Below are 21,652 nucleotides of genomic sequence, written 5' to 3'. Positions count from 1 at the left end.
TGAATACTTGCACATACACAGACCCTTTTCACACATTTAAACATCATGTCTCTAACTCCTGTTCTTGAAACTGGTGTAACAGTTGGTTTTACCAATCTACCATACATTTTACCTGAAATAACTGAAAGGTGCGCATAAAAACAGTTTTACTATTGCAGTGCAAGCCTGTGCATGTGATTTAGCTAAAGTAAATTAAGAAAAAGAAGAAAGTCAAAAGTAAGTGGCATTAGCCACTTATATCCCAACACATAAACATGCAGCAATTTATTGAACCAGTTTTATTGAAAACATTTAAAAGAGACCATGAATGACGCATGTCCCCAGTGGCTGGGGGGGCACGGCTGCACTGGCAGCAGTGGGAGTATGGCAGCCAGAGCACAGCAGAGGTAAGCGCGGAGATCCTGCAAATGTCGCCTGCGCTATTGGTGGCAGGGGGAAGGGGGGGAGTAGCAAGTGCCAACCAGGGGTCAGTGACCACCCACAGGTGCCACCAACAGTGTCAGTGGTGCCCTTTTGTAGGAGGTGCACTGCCATGCTTGGGGGTGCATGTGCACCCATGTGCATGCCCTATGCAGCGCCCCTGGAAGGGACCTCCAGGGCCACCTAGTCCAATCCCCATCATGAATGCAGGATGCAGAATACAGGACTCCTAAACCATCCCTATATCAAATGCTTATCCAGATTTTTTCTTAAAAGCTTCCAGTGAAGGAAGCTTTCACTATTTCCCAAGCAGCTTGTTCCACCATCCTGCTGTTCTGACAGTAAGGAAGGGGGAGGAGGGGTTTGTGGGGGGTTGTTTGGTGGGGTTGGGGGGGGTGGGGTTAGAGTTCATTTTCCTGAGATTTGATTTAAATTTGCTTTGTTGAAGTTGCAATCCATTGCTTTATGCCTGCCCTCTGCAAAAAGAGAGACAAGTTTCTCAATCAGAGCAAGGAACATAAAAATAGTTCCTGGTTAGGATTCCAAATAATGCTAGCAATTGTGTGGGGAAGTGGGTGAATTCCTTTCATGAGTGAATTGCCTTTCAGTTTACCTCCTAAGTATGAGAACCGATTAGCTTTAATTTGTATAAGATTGGGTCGGTATCTGCCATCAATTCTACTCATGCCACCTCAATTAAATTCATGGGGATTACACAGATTCAAGCCGAGGGAGGGAGAAAAATGTGGCATATGTTAAATATTTTCCCCAAGATGTTTAAGTGTCTTTGTCATCCAGAAATTATTAAAATCAGATGAGCTATTGCCAGGATGTGAACTGGTCATAAGGGAGAGTATCAGTTTCAGCAAAGAATGTTACTTGTGGTCATAAAATCACATATTTATTGTGGTAGAATAAATAGAACTGAACAAATAATCTTGGATTAATTTACATTTTTCTTAGCCTCCCTTTAATACTCTCAAGCAGATCATGATTTCCTCATTGTTATTCAAATTAATTGTGGTATTCTTTTAAATTCTGATTTCATCATTAACAGCCCTCTGGATGTATTTGATATTTATGACTCATACTCTGTTGATTCATTGTGACTGGTTGGGTAAGTCAGTCACACTTTTTTTCCTGATTCAATGGATGTACAGAATGCTGAGGCGTGAGAATTTTTTTTTTTTAAATCATGCCACTGACTTTGAAACTCAGTTGCTATTAATTCTTTTACTAATACAGTTTAATTTCTGAATCATTTAACAAAAAGAAATATAAAATGGATTTGAGCATGGATGAAGAAAATTAATTAAAGGTCAATATTTATAGAGGTTGTTTTACCGTGTGCACCTAACTTTAAAATTAAAACTGATTGAGAGCATATATTTTTTCTAATTAAACACACACACTGGATAAAGTAGCATTATTTCCTGTATATACAGGTACAGCCATAATCCAATTTGCAATATAGCATTTCACCTCAAAAGTTTATGTTGAAATAGAGAAGCTTACTAAGAATTTCTAGAGAGCCCTAAGAAACCTCATGAATTGTGAACTGATAAAAGTATCCTATAAGTTCAAGAGACCTCTCTGCAGAGATAAAACATAGTACCTTTAGCTGTTCTCACTAGATAACTCTACACAGGTCTTGCTCAAATAAGATGAAAGACATATTTTTTATGCAAAACTAAGAATACGGTAACTCTAATCGCAGACGTAAGCGTTACTAGAGCCTGTTTTGTACCCATACTTTTCACTTTGATTATGAAACTGTAAAGATAAATACAGTTTCTCATTTGTCAGTCTGCTGTCCTGATAACCATTGCATTATTTAAACACAAGCTATGAACACCCTTCAAAAGGCAAAGGAATACCAAACAAGGGTTTTGCAATTACTGAATATTTGGGTTGGGTCAAAAAAGAAACCACTCTCTTTCCTCAGTGAGGATATCACTTTTGAGACTTCCTTTAGACTACCACTCACAAAATACCAGATACTGAGAAAAAAATATATATTACTGCTCTCAGATCAAACACTTTATTCACTTAGTGTTAAGATTGTAACTGTTGGGTTTTTTTTAAACCTACAAAAAGAAAAGTTTCTCTCAAAAAACACCCCATTTGAAAACCTGGCAATTAAAAAATAACCTCACACAGAAACCCAAAACCAAATTTGGAATGCCTGGCAGTGCACACTTAAGGTAACCCAGAAACTTTAACTTTACCCCAGACACTTGCTGACCTTCTGTTTCACCTACCCACTAAACTTTGCATACAACTAAACTTTCCATGCAAGCCAAAGACATTTTGTAGGGGAATGTTTTGATAGGATTCTCAAGAATTCCCACCTCCTGCTTGGGATATTTTCAACTCTCAGAATCCACTTTAATTTTGCAGTTAGCCTGAAAAATAGAGGAATTTGGAAGTATGTGGCTTTAGTCTTACACCTTTACGTTGATAATAGGTAAGCCTGATTCTCCACCCTACTATTATCCTGTGCTACATAATTTACCTGACATTTGATCAGACCCTCTAAGGTTCATGGTGCAGCATAATAACCCCCAAGCCTTGAAGATATATCTGTATGATCTGCAGCAGATGTTCTACAAGATAACCTTTCCCTTCCTTTTGTCAGCCACCCTGATCCAATAGCTGCTAATTCTGCATGTGACTACAGACAACCCCTTCTTTTCTCTAGTGCTAGAAAAGCAGCTTTGTTTTGAACGGGTGCACTAGAGTTGCACAAGGAACAATGCTCTCTTCCTCTCTTGTGCTCACAGGCTGGTGCAGGTACAATATAGCTGTATGTAAGTTCTGAGCCTGTTTAAATACCACACTATTTCCTGACTGTCCTGCCTGATGAAACCAGATTTTGTCCTTCCATTTCACATTATAGGCCATGTAGAATGGCAGGCAGAGCAGTAGGAAATAAGTTTATGTCCTTGGTGAGTTAGATGGGTAGTTGACATTGTAACTGTCAGTGGGTTAGAGAAACTATCAGAAACCTTTAGGTTAAACAAAGTGAACTGTTTTTCTGGGATTTCTAGAGCAATTGCAATGATAGAGGCCTTAGTGGTATGCCAGCTGAGGATCTGTGCCCAGGCTGATTTCAAATGAGCTATGCTGATTTATACCTGCTGTTTATATGACTCCAGATTGATTTCATGGTGGAACTATGTTTAGATGCACCAGCTGAGGATGTGATCCCATGAGTTTGAAGCCATCAGAGAAATGTATTTTGTAGTTCACATAACTCTGAGCTTCACAGAAAGGAGGGAAGGACTGACAAACATCTGTTAATAACAAATGCCCTGAAGACAAATGTACCCTGAATTAGCATCATGTGAACTATTTAGGATTGTGCCGTTTACCTTAATAATTGACCAAATGATAAGCTAATTCATTTCTATCAGCTAATGTTACACAGTGCTCTACTGAAATTTGAAACTGAATGGGCACACACACAACAAAAAATCCAGCTACTTGATATACGGTATCTCTTATGTTCATTGGAACAAGCTCCCGAAGGTAAATGGGTGGAGGGAGATTGTACGAGAAAAGAGAAAATCATGGGGAGCATGATAATACTCTTCTAATGTATAAAAATTGTTCTTCATGTGCTCTGAATGCAGGACAAGAAGTCTTTCACATACTTTAGAGAAAGAGTGCTTTAGGTTAAATATTAAGCAAAACTTTCCAAGTACAGGAATAATTGAGCACTCTCACAGGCTGCTAGGAAGACTAAAATCCTCAGCACTGGGGGTGTTAGGGAAATATCTGTTACAGATAGGCTAAGCATACTTAGTCTTGCCTCAGAGCAGGAAGATAGAAGGCCTCCTGAGATCCATTCCAGCTTTACATTTCTATGATTAAGAGATATCCATGTGGCATAGGTGTGCTCTGGGCCCTGCAGAGAAACCAAACTTAAGGCCAAATGCATTTGGGGTGTAAGCAGATGCAAGCCTATAAAGAACTTTTGGCGACTTACATCACTGCTGAGTTATATAGGAGATCCGACTGATGATGCAGTGGTTTGTTATGGCTTTAAAAATCTATGAACTTGTGAATTTAGTGGTGGCAGATGACAAAACAAGGAGCAATAAATGGTCTCTAGTTGCAGCAAGCGAAGTTTAGGTTAGATATTAGGAAAAACTTTCTCATTAGGGGGGTAGTGAAAAACTGGAACAGGTTACCCAGAGAGGTTGTGGAATTTCTATCCTTGGAGGTTAAGAGCTGGCTAGACAAAGCCTTGGCTGGGATGATATATGTTTCTGCTTTGAGTAGGGGGTTGGACTAAATGACCTTCTCAGGTCCCTTCCAACCCTAACTTTCTGATTCTATGAATTGTATATATACATTTGCAAATGTTTGTACATTATATATGTTTATGCCATGTAATCTAAAGAACCTCAAGATCTTTTGGGGATGAAAACATAGAGATTATCAATAGCAAGTGAACATAAAACAAAAAATAACCCTTTTGAGAACTGGGGGAATTAAAACCTGTGACATTTATAACCTTGTAACATTTTTTAACCAAAGACTCTTCCTTCCCCACACAGGTAGTTCAGCTCTTTTATGACTAAAAGGAAAAGAGCCTTCATCTATGTCATGTATCCATATTTTTGGACTGTAGAGTGCCCTTATTCTGTATGCATGTGTTTTGCCAGATTTCTAAGGAATCATAAATCATGCTGTCATCATCATTTTGAAGCTGGAAGAAAAAAGTCAAAGTGAACCTGTCAAGATATCTTCTGAGGTTTTCTGAGGAAGCCTTCAGGGTGATGATAATTGAAAATGACCTTTCTACAAAATTACCCTACTTCTAAATAGGTTTATGAAGAGTAAAAAGGTTCATGAAAAGGTTCCTATGCGTTTGTATTCATATTAAGCTTAATACAGATTAAATCTTCAACTTCATTTCCCCGAAAGAACAGCATTGTGCTGTGGGGCAAGGATTTAACTGAGTCAACAGTAAATATTATAATGAACATGTTATTGCGGAGGCAATAGCATTTCTGTGATTATTGATAGAAATATGTACAAAGCAATGTTTTGACATGATTTTAAACATGACACATTATAGTTAAAATGAAGCTTAATCTCACAAATAAAACTGTGGGTCCAAACAGCAGAGACAGGCTAAGTACAGACATTATACTTCAAGAGCTTTGAGCATGCAGAAAGTGCTTTATAGCTGTAACAGAACAGATGTTCACAGCATATAAAGTGCTTTAAAAATGGCAGATCCCACTCTAAATTAACCTTGGATGGATGCGTATTTATCTAAAGTGCTTTCTGTTAGAGCATTTTATTGAATGCCTGTACCAGATCCCACTGAGAGATAACTTAGTGCACAATCGCTGCCATCCTAGGTGGCATTATGTAGGACTGCTCTAGGCTTGGGCAGAGCTCATTGTAGGGCTGTGCGAAGCTTCACTGGCTGTTTCGTTTCAAGCTCAAAACAGCGAAATCGAAATGAAACAAAGGGTTTCAGAACAGCCTCGAAATGAAACAAGGGCAGTTGAAACATTTCAAAAGTTTCGAAACATTTCAAATTTCAAAGCTGAAGCTGAAGCTGGGCTTGCCTACAGGGAAACAGAAAGTAAGGAGAGGAAGGGGAAAGAGGGGGGGAAGGAGTGCTCTCATATTGACTGTGTAGCTGGCCAGTGACTGTCTTCTTCCCTGAGGTCCCTTCCAATCCTGGTGCTCTGGGGGAGGGATGGAAAAACAGCATACAAGGCAGCATTGTTTGAACTGAGCTGCTTTCTGCCTTGGTGTCAGTTACTGAGCTGTGTGTTCCAGCAGCATAGCAGTGTCAGACAATGAAGGCTACTAGCACTGATCTTCTGAAGGATTCCCTACTTGCTAGCCTAGGCTAGCCTAGCAAGAGACATTTCAGAATACCTTTTTGGCTTTTTCTTTCTTCTACATGCTTTTATTTTATTATTATATTCATCGATTTATTCTTTTCAATTTTATAATTATATTGGATAGGATTACTATACAATTTAATTTATATAGGAAGGCAAGTACATTTATATTTATTTCTATACAGTTATACTTTGCAGCATACATACATTATAGAATTTGTATAGGAAGAAATATATATTAATATTTGTATATACACTTATACTTTGTACCACACATGCATTATTGAATTTATATAGGAGGAAAGACATATTATTCATTCATTCATTCATATTTGTTTTTATACATTTCTACTTTGCATCACACTCACATTATTGAATTTATATAGGAGGAAAGACATATTCTTCATTCATATTTCTTTTTATACCTTTGTACTTTGTGCCACACTCACTCACATTATTGAATTTATATAGGAACACAAATAAATTTATATATTTGTAGAAAAGAAAGTCATGAAACACACCATGAAGCATGGTGGAAAGGCAGGTGGTGGCAAGCCTTGAGGGAGGGGCAGAAGAGGGGATAGAGGGAAACCTGTAAGTTCCAACCCCCCACCCCCACCAAACTGAGATGCAGTCTCTTTCCTCCAGCTAGAAGGGATGAGGCTTCCACAAGCAGCAAGGAGAGGGGAGCAGAGCCAGTGCCACTGCCTGTTTGAGACTGCATCCCCTCCATGACCACCAGCCACAAATGCCCACCCCCACTATAACAGCAACAAGCAGCAACATCAGCACCAGCATGACAGCCTCCTCCATCCCCTATGTCACTTCCCATGCTGAGCCTTCCATTGCCAGAGAAAGAGCTGGAGCTGGAGCTGGAGCTGGATCTCAGTGCCTTAGCCATGGAAATTCTGGGGAAGGAGGGGGAATCATCTGAGTTTGTGCTCCACAGCCCTGAAGTTTCCCCTAGAGCCAGGTCTCCTTCCCCAGAAGGCACTTTGGAGAAGGTTGACATAGAAGTGGAGGCAAATGGCTCAGCTGAGTTTGCTCCTCCTATTGCTGTGCCTTTGCCTGCTGAGCAGCGGGAAAGTGCAGCAGCATCCACACATGCACTCACACCCCAGAAGCAAGTGGGTATTGTGGCCTGGGATCATTTTGAGCTGGCAGAGGATCCCACACATACTATCTGCCTGCACTGCCAAGCCAAAATCAGCCAGAGCAAGGGAACAAAACACGTGAGCACTACAGGGATGCTAATACATCTCTGCAGGCACCACCCCCTTGCCCTGGCTCCTCCTCAGCCTGGCACCAGCAGGAACATGCCCAAAGGGAAGTCCCCCTCTTGTTCCAAAGCCTCCACCCCTGCAAAGCAGAGGGAGGCCACCCTGGAACAGTGGGGGAAAGCCAGACAGAAATCAGGGCGCATTGCAAGGGCAAGATCACTCAGAACATTGGGGATATGCTTGCTGTCGATGGCCAGCCCTTCTCCCTAGTTGAGCAGCCAGGGTTCAGGCAGCTCATGACACTTGTGGCCCCATCCTACTAAGTGCCCACATGCACCACCTGCAGCAGGACAGTGGTGCCCTCCCTGTATGAGGCATGCAGGGAGTACTCAAGGAAGGAGATGCACAAGGCAGCTCCGCAGGCAGCCTTACACTTCACCTCAGACATCTGGACCAGCAGGGGTGACAATCACACCTACCTCTTCCACACAGGGCACTGGTGCAACCAGTCAGGCCATTGGTGGACTCACTTTCAAGCTAAAGTAATGGAGGAGTCCCACACAGCAACAGAGATCATGAGGGCCAAGAACCGCTTGGGGCAGGGGTGGCTTACTGGGCAGGGTGAGCTAACCCGTGGGCTCATGATCACCGACAATGGAGCCAATATTGTCAAGACAGTACCTGATGCTGAAGAGGCTGGTGGAGCAACAGAAGGCCATCCATGAGATGGCCTTGCTCAGGGAGATTGGGATCAGCAGTCCCCTGAACAGAGCTGATTGGGATACCATGTCCCAGATCTTGGTGGCCCTCAAGCCCTTCCTCAAGGCCACCGAGACCCTCAGTGCTGCTGATGCCTTCCTTAACCAGATGATCCCCCATAGTGAGGGAACTTCAGAGCCAAATGGAGAGCTTCCAGGGGATCAATATTCCTGGCTGGGGCAAGCCACTGTCACCAGACATCCAGGCACTGGTGAGGTGGCTGAAGAAGGGCCTCAGGAAATGGCTTGATCCCTTGCAGTCCAGTACGGTCCATGTGCTGGCCACCATGTGTGACCTGAGGGTGAAAGGCAGCATATGCAGCAGCCAAACCCTGACTGAAGTGGACTGAATTGCTGGTGAAGAGAGTCAGGCAGACAGAATGGTGGAGGTGGGGGGACATGGAAGAGAAGGATCCACTGTCCCATGCTAGCACATCCTCCACCAGCCAGTCTCCTCATCCACCATAGGTGCTGCCAATTTGGGCCAAGGGCATGGCTTCAATGGTGGGGTCCAGAGGCACCAGACCCCACCATCAGGAAGGTAGCGCTCAGGCCTTGGTGGTTGCCTCTCTTACTGAGGACATGGAGCTGCTGCTGTGCAACCCCTTGGCCTACTGGGCAAGCCATAGCCAGATGTGGCCAGATCTGGCCTTGGTTGCCCACAGACACCTATCCTGTCCACTGACCAGTGTTCCAAGTGATAGGGTGTTCAGCATTGCTGGAGATGTAATGACACCCCACCACACTGGCTTGGATCCTGGTTTGGTGGAGCAGCTGGTGTTCCTCAAGATGAACCTCTCCCTGCTGGGATTCCCCAAGCTCCAGGTGCAGATGGAGTGAATGCCACCCTCCTCACTCCATCTGCACCTATTTCCTTTTTTCATTTTTAAAAAAACATTTAATGTCCCGCTCTCAGAGCTGGAAGGGGCACTCACTGCATCACCAGCCAGCAGGGGAAGAACACGTGCCTGCTGAGCTTCCATTCCAGGATGAACTTGGAGGTACGGACTGGAGCTATGGGGAAGGAGGAGGCCCTAGATCCTGGGCATGACCACTAAAACTGCACTCTGCAGGGTTGGGGAGACCTGGTGGGATTGCTGGTGGTACGGCAGCCCCATAAATGCCAGGACCAATGATCCCCTGGAGAAAGGCGGGTAGGAGGTGCCATAACCTTCAACTACTACATGCACAGAGTACTGGCTGAGGAAAGCCCAGACCTGTCACATCTTTGTTGCTGGTTGCAGTGGAGCTGTGAGGCTCCAGGTGAGCTCAGCTTAGCTGCCTTGGATGCCAGCTTTCAGGTTGAAAAATCCTTTGTCCAGCTGAATAAGCACCTGCAGTTGGTGTGTGTGCTATTTCTGGATGGAAGGAATAGTAAAGAAGCCAGAGGCTGGCATACAATGCAGGCAAGAAAGCCAGTCAGTGAAAATGGAAATGGAGGTACCAGGGGGTGAGGGACAGGCTGAGGTGAGGGTTGGGGAGGAGGATGTAGCAGGGAAGGTAAAAGTGCAGAGGTACCTGGGGAGTCAGATGTCGAGCAGGTTGTAGTGTATCAGAATTCCACCGTCTATATTGAGTCCATGAATTTCTGTACTGTGCCCATCTAGTTTGATATAGGTGCTCTCTAGCAGCCTTGGAGCACATGCTTGAAAGCTGGTAGGCTTTGTGGCCGCAGCAGAGGCTACCATCCCTGCAGTTTTCACACCCCTGTGCCTTCGCACATACAAGTGACATAAGTTTTGCTTTCAAAACTTGGAGGTGCAGTTTCCGAGAACCCCCTACACCCATCTCCTGGAAACATGGCAGGCTTCATGGCCTCAGAAGGGGCCCTGCAAGTTTCATCTAAATCAGGCAAGAAATATCAAAGTTATAGGCAGTTTTGTGCTTCCCCATTATAGCCTATGGGCAAGACATTGAAACAGTCGAAACAGCGAAACAGTTTAAACAAAACAAAACAGAAAAGCGGTTTTGAAATTAAATGAAACACTGTCCCATCAAAATATTGAAATGGAAGTCAAAACAGAACGGTGCTGTTTTGCACAGCCCTACTCATTTGCTCTGCCTGAGTGCCAGGCTGGCCCCACTCCCTCAAGTATCACTGACTTGAGTCAGTGACAGCCTCTGATTCCAGTCTCACATGCAGCTTGGGCAGAAGGGGTGGGGGAAAGGGGGTTTCTGTTCACACATCCACCCCAGCCCTGCAGCAGCCTGGGGGGCAGGCTGCTGCAGGGAAAGGAGTCAGGGATCTCTCTCCTAGCAGCTGCTGCTGGAGCAGCCCCTTCCCCCAGCCCTGTGTTGCACTATGAAACCAAATTTTTAAACTCAGTGCTTTAAAAACTGACACAAAACTTGACTGATTAATAGCAGAAAGCCTTGCTTTAATAACTATCAACAAGCTATAAAACTAAATGAAAGGGGGAAAAAACTCTTTCTTAATATTCAATAAATGAAATATTGCAGTCCTTGTATTATTTTAGCTGCAAGAGATTTTCACTCAAGCAGGCAAGAAGTGGTTCTTGGCTTTATAGCTATCACAGAGTGTGGGTCCTTTACTTGTGAGCTGGGTGCAGGATGGCTTCTTGGTCTTCCCTGGACTGCACACCTTACTGGCAGTTCTGTCTTGCTTTTTATACTGTTTTAATTGTATAGATTCAAAGCATTTTTTTCTTGATAGTTGGTTAATCAAAGTCCAAACAAAGCAGGCAAGGATGGTGTTGCTGGTAGGTGCTGTAAGGCTTTGGCCCCTTTCTGGTCAGTGCCTTCCTCCCTAGCGACATCAGGGTGAGACCACACTTTGGGGCCACCTAGATGTTTCCGACCGCTTCCCCTACTCGGCTGCCACGACTTCGATGTTAATAAATGGGGAGGCAGTTCCCTGTTGGTGGTCCCAGAGGGGTCGTGACCCTGGTCTTTCTTCATGGGGCTCCAAACCTCCCCTTTACCCCACCCTTCCCACATCCACGGCCTGAGATGTCCCAGCTCCTTATAATCCTCCTTGGGATGGAATCTTCTCACCTGATAGGACCACCACGATTGGGGTTGGGTCTGTTCAGCCGTCAAATCTCTCCTGAATCAATTCCTGGTTTTCAGACCAACCTTCAGACAACTAAACATGCCCCAGTCTGGGGTTAATGATAACTTAGGAAAAAGGCTTAACTCAAAGAGATGTTTGGCATCCACTGATGGAGACCAACCTTCAGACAACTAAACATGCCCCAGTCTGGGGTTAATGATAACTTAGGAAAAAGGCTTAACTCAAAGAGATGTTTGGCATCCACTGATGGAGAGCCTGGGACTCTGGCCCCCAGGACCCTTCTGCCTCCCTGGGACGAGAGAAGGAGTTTTGCCCATCTCTTCCAAGGTACTGGCAGGTGTGGAGTTAATCACTCCTGATCCCACCACCTGGCAGGACTTGCCCCTCCCCTGCCAGGCTCCGGGCCATTCGCTGCCTGCTCTTCCTTCTTCACCAGGCTTCCCGCACGGTTCTGCTGTCACTCGCCACCCTTCCCCATCATGGTACCTGGGTTCTCCAGAGCAGCTGGGTCTCCTCCTCCCCAACGTGACCCTCCAGCAGGCTTCGGCTCCCTGAGCCTGGACCTGGAGTTTTCTACGCCGGGTGTCCATGGCTGCTGTTGGGGCTTCTCACCCTGTGCCCCACACTGCCGCTTGTAACAGGCTCTGTCGCCTGCGTCTCCCCGCCAGCAGCTGGTCTTCCCCTGCCAGTGTTCTCCCTCTCCTCATCCAGGCAGCTTGGTCTCTCCCCTGCTGCCTTTTGATTGTCCCATGCTGCCTCTTGGCCCCGCCTCTGGGGCTCACCGATCCACAGGCTCAGGCAGCTACGTAACTGCTGAGCCTGCTCCAGCTTTTCGCCACAGCTGCCGCTCGTCCCGGACCCTGCCATGAGTATCAGTGTTTGTCAGACAGGGTCTTGGGACATGTTGGGAGGGGGGCTTCTGCCTCCCCTCTCACAGATGGAATTAACATATTACAATTTTATCCTGTTTGTGCGTTTGTGAAGTTTGCAAGCCTTTGATTAGTTTGGAATTAAATGGGATGGTGGGTTTGGGTAGTACTTCCTTTTGGCAGTTATTTTGACACTGGAGCAGAATTTACAACAGCCTAATAAAGAGTTATATGTTTACAAAACTTCAGACAGACATTCATTGGATACCTGCTTTGAGAGATATGCCTTGATTAAGGGAAGATGTTACAAGATTTTTGGGTACATGTGATACCTTTTATTAGACCAAAGCAGGTCTGTTAAAATATAAATGGAGATACTGAAGATCAGCGGCCATTAGGTATGAGTTTCAGGAGAACACACTGGTTTAGCATAATAAACATTTAGACATTTGTAAAACTTTAGACAGATATTGGATGTTTGCTTTGGGAAATATGTATTAATCAAAGGGAGAATTTGTTAACCAGGATATATTTACAGTCACGTTTTTAGTGCACTTTGACTCCTCCTCCCTCATAGGCTTTGGAGTGGATATTTTAGTTCTTTTGTGGCTTTTTCCAAAGCCACAATCTTTGGAAGTGCGAGATCACAGACTGTGGAAAACTTTCCTAAGGAAAATCATGAAATATCTACTCTTTGAGGCTTTAATCCACTGGACAGGCACTTGCTGACCTTCAATTTCATTCACCATACTTTCAATTCAGCATGCAAGCTAAAGACATTTTTCTGGAAGATTGCTGTTGGAAAATGGTTCATTAAGGACTAGTATGTTGTAGGCAGGAAACCCATACTGCTATACCATTACATGGATTCACTGACCTAATACATTTGATTTGTTTTCTTTCTCTTTAATCTTTTATTAATGAAAAATCAGGATTAACATTTCCAATAATCAGAAGGTTAATGAAAAATTTACCTATTGTTGCTTCCAAGCCACATAGATTAGACTTCTCCATTTAAAAATAATTGTTATAGTTATAAAAAAGAAAAATGGGGGGAAAGATGCAAGCTGAAATTTAAAAACTTCATCCGGCATCTTTTTTCCCATTTTTCTTCTTTATAGCTACAAACAAATATTTTTATGCACATTGTACAAGATCAATGTCTTCTAAAGGAAGAAATATTGGCATTTGATTTCAGCAGTGCCGCATTTGGTCAGCAATTTTATCTGAAGTAACCCAGTGGCTGCTATCACATGACCATCACCATTAAGTAAACTGCAGCATAACTTCCTGTTTCTCCAAGAATTTTAGACATACTTTTAGTACCTTCCCATTCCCACCTGCTACAGACTTTCTACTGTCCAACCTGTTCCATCGATTTTTTAAAAACAATGTCCTGTAGATGCTGCCTTTCTCCCATCATTCTAATATAGCACAACCCATAGAAATTGGATTCCCCAAATACAGGCAAATGATATGGTACGTGGTTTTCGCAGATCCTGAAAAAGTTAATTTTTTCTCATTGAAGTCACTGAAATGGCATGACAGTAATGTTAAAATGTCTCTGGCAAGGTATATTGCAAAACAAATTGTCATACTTTCAATCTGAAACTATAATTTAAACCGAAAATAGCTGAAGCTTTCTCAAATGTTTGTGGATGTTGGGCAAGCTGGGTTGGGTCAAATTTTCAAAATAGAAATGACTTAAAAGCATAACTTCTATTGTTAAAAAGACCTAATACACTTAGAAACATAATTCTTCTTGATTTTCAATGAGAATTGGGCACCTTTGTGACTAAATCACTGATGAAAATAAAACTTGGTATCGCAGGGCACTAAGGTGCCTGCTCCTTTAAGGGCTGAAACTGCTAGGGAGAGAGCCCTAGCAGTCAGTCAGGAACCCTGCAGCTGCAAGTTACCTTGGCAGCAGTAATGAGGGCATTAACCTGCACCTGCAGGCGGTCAGCTGACTGGCAGAGGCAGGGCCTGGAGCATATATAAACCCCAGGGCTGGGACCAGAGGGTCAGTTCTCTGCCAGTAGCCAAGGGGGAAGAAGCTATCTTAGAGCAAGCTAAGGGACAAGGCTTGACGGCCCATCTCCTGCTTCTGGTAAGGTTAAGGGATTTCAGGAGCTCGCCAGACCCTGGCCTACAAGGCATGTTGTTGTGCTGGGGGAAGGGTGATTCAGTTAAAGGGACAGAGCACACCTGGAGCGGCTGGGGTTATGTTATAGCCCAGGGGCTTGTATTTTGACTTCTGTTTGGAAACCGGTGGATTGGGGCTGAGGCTATCGGGGAAGGAGGAGGCCTCATTGGGGACCCACTACAGTGTGGAGACCCCAGCACCAGTGTGGGCACAGTATCTGGAGTGGACAGATGCCAGTGCCAGTGTGGGTGCAGTGAGAGACAAGGCTTCAGAGAGCCCAGTGCCAAGGGGTGCAGTGAGAGACAGAGCTGCGGAGAGCCCAGTGATGATCAGAGGCCAAGTGAAATTAAGGCCTCAGTGGGACACTGTGTGAATATCATCTGTGAGGCTTGGGGCATGGTAAAGGGGTAGTTTGGAGCTACACATCTAGCCCATAAGGCTGAGGGTGTCCCAAAGACATCCATTTTGGAGCGGGACCCAAAAGCGGGTCTGAGAACCCACAGGGTTCCGTGGGGTCCATCAGGACCGTGTCCAAACAAACTTGAGGGCAGCCTCTCTATTCATAATTATTATCAACAAGACATGGCAGGGGAGAGAGGGTGCCCCTTGAGCCGAATTGGCAAGGTCAGGGGGCCCTAGGGGTCCCATGGTCATCCCTGGGAACCCCATCCCATGACACTTGGGCTCCTAAGTCATTGTTGAAAATTTTAACAGAGGTCTTCCTCTGGGCCAGTTTCTCTATCAAATAATTAACTCGCCTTGGGAAGCCTTGCAGTGAGCTTGATGGTACGTCTCTTGACTCTGTTTAATAAAATAATTTTTGACGGCTGCATCCCATCCATCCCAAAATGCAAGGAATGTTGTAGGCAACAATGGGCAGAACCCTATTGACTTTAGGGAATGATCAGAAAAGGGGAAACCAGGACCACATGCACCCTTTGGCATTTGGCTAGCAGTCAGCAGCTTCAACCACCTTGACTTGTATATAGACCAGTTGATGGCAGCCAGTAACACATTTCAGCACAATGCAGTCCCATATTAGTTCTGCCCTATCCCCCAGGGCATTTTAAAATGCCAACACTAAAAAAATGGAAAGGAAAGAAGAATGTTGAGAGAGGGGAAGGCATGCAGGAAAAGTAGGGCACAGTGAGCCTTGGTCTGGAGGGAAGCAGGGAAGGTGGAGTCACACAGCTCCCCTCATGGTCTGTAGAATGGCATATGGCAGCGGTTCCCAAACTCTGACAGATTGTGCAGCACCAGTTTAAAATGATACAACCTTAAGCACCACCAGCAAATTTTTCAGTTCAGTCTTAAGTATCACTAGCAATTTTTTGTCATATAAAGTAATTGTAATAAATCTGTTAATGTCAACCACTGACAGGTTGTCTGGGTACCACTGGTGGTACGCATAGCAGAGATTGGGAACCGCTGGCATATGGAATCCTTGGTATGAGAAAAGTAGTGAGTGGGCAGGTTGGAGGCAGGGAAGGAGGTGGTTATGGAGTTCCTGAGATTGAATGGGATTGGTGAATGTCACAGAAACTCTGAGCAGTGGGAATGGAAACATTCAAGGATCCCCTAGTGGGCTCAATAAGCTCAATTTGCAGAAACAGCAAAGAACACAATCCTCCAGTATTTATCCCATAAAGGAACTGTGGATAACCTTTTTGAGTTCTTTGGATGCAAGTCACAGCAGAAGCCCACATTTCTCAGGTACATACAATTCCTCCTGTATATTCTGAGGTACACCGAATTCCCAAATAAAGTACTGTCTACACATGATTCATAAATCAATACTTTTTGCTACAATCAGGTTTCTAAATTTCTGCTTTTGCAAGTGTACTTGGAATTCTAATTTACTGATTTGGTTGTCAGTCTGTAGCACCATCTTTCATGAAATCCAGGTCAGAGAGCATAAAGAGCTAATCCTTTTCCACATGGTTAGGATAAGGAGGTTACACAGGAAAAAGGAGATTAATGTATACTTTAACAAGGGCTAAAGAGTATTGCTTATATTTTAACTGTATATAACTATCAAATTGTTTTTCCTTATTTGAAGTTTTTCTGCTAAACCACTGAACTTATTTGTATTTTGCTCAAAAATCTGACTGAAAGACATAGTTGGCATCAATGCCATAGCAAGGTTGCGGGGGGGAGGAGTCGAGTTCACTTTCACTAAAAAGGCATAAGGAGGAGAGAGGAGATTTTGACCACAGTGAAAAAGTTTTGTTTGGCTTGAAAACCTATCTGAATGCATGAATAAAGTACTAATAAAAAGTTTTTAAATAAGTGTTCAATGCTACTAAGTCTTCAGCAACTTCTATCTTTGCTTGTATTCCCCCTCCCAGAACTGTCAAATTAGTTTTTACTTCTGTCATCAGCTAAATATGCAAATTCCTCAAATTCCATACTCCTTTGTAGTAGAATAGTGATAGTTTTTAGATCCTGGGAAGCTGGAGACTTCTGAAGTCATGTATAACACGCTAGAAATTCCTTCTGTGAATCACATATGTTTGTGATCCTTGTGAAGTTTGGATAACTGTCTGAAAGTCCAGATACTGACCTAATGGGTTACCTGAGACTATAAAATTGAGCTGGCATTCTCATCAGAATATATTGTTTTCTATAACATTTCCAGTACCATACTTCATTTTTTCCCTATAATATGTTAATGCAGTATTTTCTGCATCTAACAGTGAGAAATATTACAAATCTAATGTCTTACATCGTTATGAAACTTCCAGCTCCACATGACTGGAAGATGGTTTCCAGGTATTAGGAAGCAAAAGTTTCTACATACAGAAATATTCCCGTTGTGAAAGGAAAACCCCTACATGAGGAACTAAATGCAGACAAAATGGAGGTAGAAAAATATTGGGACAGGATAATGGTGAGAAATTCCCTACTGACCTTTCACATCAGAAATTGCAGCTATTAGAAAGCTACTGAGAGAGTGAAGCGCTGTGTTTCAAACCAATCTTACGCTTGCAATGTTATCTACAAGCAACTGGATATTGAAAAGATGTTTCTAATAAGGAAAGCACACACTTGTACTCACGTGTGTGGGTTTTTTGTTGCTTGTCTTGAAAGCACTCTTTAGGTTTAAGAATAAGATAAAGAGGATGGCAGCAAGGTTAATGCATGTCATGGAAATTCTGGCTTGACAAGAAAGGCTTGAAACTCATGCTGTGTTTTATCTGCAGGAGAATAAGGTGGGAAGGAGACCTACTTGGCCTTGTTATAGATTTCAGTTAATAAATAAGGCAGCAAAAGATTCAAAAATGTTCTTTCATTACATTTGGAAGTTCCAGAATCAAAAGTTTATAGTAGGGTTCTTACAAATAGTTATTTTGGTCTTTATAGCCACAATTTCTATTAGCCCATATTTGATGCTAAAATACAAATACATTACATCCATCAACATCACTAAGAACTGTGTGCATATATTCAAGGGTCCACCTGCTATCTGATAGGTGCCTATAGCTTAACTATCTTTCAGATCAACAGCTTTATACAGCTTCTACTCAGTAATACAATAATGTGAATAGATCCAGATGTTTGCATTCCACTTTTGAATACCATTGTGTATGTTGGTCATTGAATAATGTATGGAGGAAACTGCATAAACTGTATGCAGCTCTTAAATGGTAAGTCCAAAGTAAATCTCACGCTTATCTTACTGTAAATCTGAGTTGCTTCATTGTGTATGCTCCTTAGGCTGACTCATGTAATTACATCATGGGAAAATGGAAAACAACTGCTCATACATGTGCTAAGCAGAATCCCTAAGCTCCATAATACAGTCAGCCTTTTCATTCTGAAGACATGCTTTAGTCCTACTGTAGGTGAAAGGTCAGATGTTCATTTTCAGAGATATTGCTCAATGCCTAATGGAGAGGAGGCATCACAGAAACCTTAAGAGATGAAGGAAGGAGAAATCTGGTGAAAGAATCCAGGTGGTCTGGTCCTATGTACTCTTGCTTCCTTCTCTTTGTGCATTTGGTAGCAGTAAAGGCTACCACCTTTTGTTGGGGATAATGGGGAAAAACAATGGCTGACAAGGTGCACAGAGCCTCCTTAAGTCTTTCATACCAGCAAACACTGACTCAAGGGACACAGACCCTTTGTTCCAGGAATTGTTTTTTATTATTAATATGGGGATTTGGTTGCAAAATGTGAATTCACCAAAAGAGAAACTGAGAAATGACTGGTCTCAATGAATCTCTCACTTAAAAACTGAAAATATTTTCAAAATAATTGATAAAACAGTTTATTTGATATTCTTGAGATGAAAAGTTTCATTTTTATTTCAAAATAAATCTTCATTTTCAAATTTTAGTTAATTTCTTCTAAAGAGGTTGTTTTTTTGTTTGTTTGTTTTTTAAGGACAGATCAGGGTGAAATATTTCAAGTGACGGAATCCAAAGCCTAGGGACAGAAGTTACACAAACTGGTATAAGTGGTTGGAAACCAGTGCACATCTGTAGCACGAGAGAACTTCAGGGCACATAACCTGGTTTCAAAATGGCCAAAACTTGTTTAAGATAAACCTAGATGGATGTAGTATCAGGCTTAACAGATTTAGGTTAAATCGGTTGATTGAACTTCTGTCCCAGGCCCCCTTGAGATCCAACTTTAACTCGCAGTCCCCCAGCATTCCAGGATTCTTTGCACTTCCCCATAACCTCTTCTCCCTCCTCCCCCCCTGCTTCCCAGGGTGGGCAGGATAGTCTTGGCCCAAGATGTCTGCGCCAGCAGAGCAGGGCCACATCCTCTAGTGTCCCCCCAACTTCTTGGCCTGGGCCACCATAGGCATGTGGATGCATTTCTGGAATCAAAATTTAACGTCTGTTCTCTTGCATATCGGTTCAACCTATGCAGTTTAAACTTAACTGTGAAAATTGAATTGACTCAGCCTTGAGTTTTTTGAGTGTCTGTATTTAGTCAAAGTGTTTGGGCTACCAGTTCATGAAACTAGTTGCACTTTTGGTCCTTATTTAAAATGGGACCTTTTTATCATAAAAATTCTCACAGGAAGAGAAAAAGCTTTCCCAGACGCCTCTGTTCCCATCAGCCAGGCTCCAACATGCACAAGCAAGTAGGTCCCAGATAATCTCTTGCTGTGGTGTTTGGTTGCAAACACTGCAAAGGGCTGTTATTAGGGCCATGTGAAGCTTTGTTTTCTGATTCGATTCAGAGGGGATTCAGCCCTATTCAGTGGCCGAACCTCTGAATCTGAATTGAATCGAGACCGTTTAATCATTCCAAATCAAATCGGAACCCTCCAAATTGATTCAGAAAGATTTGGCAATTCAGACGTAGGCACCGCTTTAAATGTTTTTTCTACATACCTCAAGGTATCAGGTGGCTTGTGAATGCTGCAATGCTGGGATGGATGGAGCATCCCACAGGATCATGGGTGGGCTCCCCAGCACACTCAGTAGCAGACCTGGAAGTGGACCAGAATATCACTTCCAGTCCATTTCTGGGTCTGCTAAGGAGTGCGCAGCCCCCCCACCCCCATGCCCCTCTGGCTCAGTGACTGGTGCCTCCTGCATTGTGGGGGGGGCACCTGAGCGGTCCCCCCGTGGCCAACCACAAAAGCAGGGTGGGCATGGGAGTGGGGGGGCCTGTATGCTTCCTGGCGGACCCAGAAGTACTTCCAATCCACTTCCAGGTTTGCCACCAAGCATGTTACCCACCCCACCCCCCAGCGCTCCTGTGGGATGCTCCATCCACCACAGCATCGCAGTGTTCATGAGCCACGCTGGTACCTCAAGGTATGGAGAAAAAACATTTAAATCTGTGCCTATGGCCGAATCACTGATTCTCCAAATCAGCATTGAATCTTCAGATTTGGATTTGGCCGAATTGAATTGGGGACAGTGATCCAAATCAACTAATCAAACCACTGTCCCTGATTCGGACTGAATCCAAATCGATAGGGCCCATTTTGCACACCCCTAGCTGTTATAATCTGGAAATAGGTGCAGGATAATTTACCAGCAAACTGTTTCTAAGGAGATAAAGAATCCTTTCAGAAACACTGCTATAAATATTAAGCTTGTGAATGGGCAGAGTCCTCATCCTAGTCTCAATGCATGTGTGCACTCCCACGCACATTGAGTTTCGGTCTCATAGTTAGTGTCTAAACACACACCCTTTTCTAGCCTTTCTTTTCTTCTCAGTTTAAGAGAGCCAAATAAATTATAGCCTGAGCTCCCTCTTGGGTAAGTTGTTTCTAAGGGCTTTCCCTGCCAGACCTCTCGTCCCATTCTCTGCTCATCTTTTCTCCAGGGAGGGATTGGCAAACCTATCATTTTATAGACTGGAATTTATGAGGGGTGCCTGGCCTGGCTTCCAGTGCAAGCCGGTAGAACAGTCTTTTCTCCTTCAAACTGCTTTACAAATACCTTCTTTAGGTGCTTACAGACATGGGGGAAAAATAGCACTTTACTTTCAGCTCAGTGCAACACTCTGCCAAGCACAGTGCTGTGCTAAGCACAGCACATGAATTGGCTATTAGATAAAAGTGCCAAAAAGCCCTGCTGAAGCACACTAACTATACAGATGCTGAGGACCCAGATCAAAGTGACATGATTCCTCTTCTGCTAAAGCCTGGGTTTTTTTCCCACATCTATCAGCTCCCCCAGTTTTCAATGTGCTCCAGGCTTTAGTAGCTACATCCAACCATCTCAGCACTGTCAAAGAAGGTGGTATGGCTAAAACTTAACCCAACATTTTTTAGTGTTGCACAGCATAGAGTTTTCCTTGCCAAGTCTATGAGCAATTCACTGTCTGAGAACGGTTATCTGTCTGTGGCTGAGCAAGTTACGGTAAGCAGGCACTTACCCTGGCCTTATCACTCTGGTTTACCCACATTTTTCAAGTGGGTAAGTGACTATGTAATGTATGGAAGATGCACCAGCCAGAAATAAGTGCAGTATAATTTACATTTTTTTACAAGCTTTGAGCATTGCATTATTTCAGCAGTGTTCCTGACTGTTACATTATGTACTACTGCAACATGCCAGAGTGGTGAAATTCTGGCTCCTTGACAATAGCTGAAGCAGTATACACCCAGTATTGGTTCTGCATAAGGTGACTTTCCCAGCTTACAAAGGCCTGGGAATTTATATGAATAATATCTGCTTAAACCAAAACACTCAAAGCATAGAGCTCTTCCTGTAATGTTTCTACCAACTATAAATAATAGCATTGTGCAGGAGCAGCACTATATACAGTCACACAGGGCTTGAAGTCTGAGCCCTAAGCTCTACACTGTTCTTGTAAGGTGCTAAGGGCAGCACAAAGGTATCCACCACCATT

Source organism: Alligator sinensis, unplaced genomic scaffold (assembly GCF_000455745.1).
Source record: "Alligator sinensis unplaced genomic scaffold, ASM45574v1 scaffold123_1, whole genome shotgun sequence".
Taxonomy (NCBI): domain Eukaryota; kingdom Metazoa; phylum Chordata; order Crocodylia; family Alligatoridae; genus Alligator; species Alligator sinensis.
The sequence above is the reverse complement of the archived record's forward strand: the minus strand, read 5'-3'. Positions refer to the sequence as shown.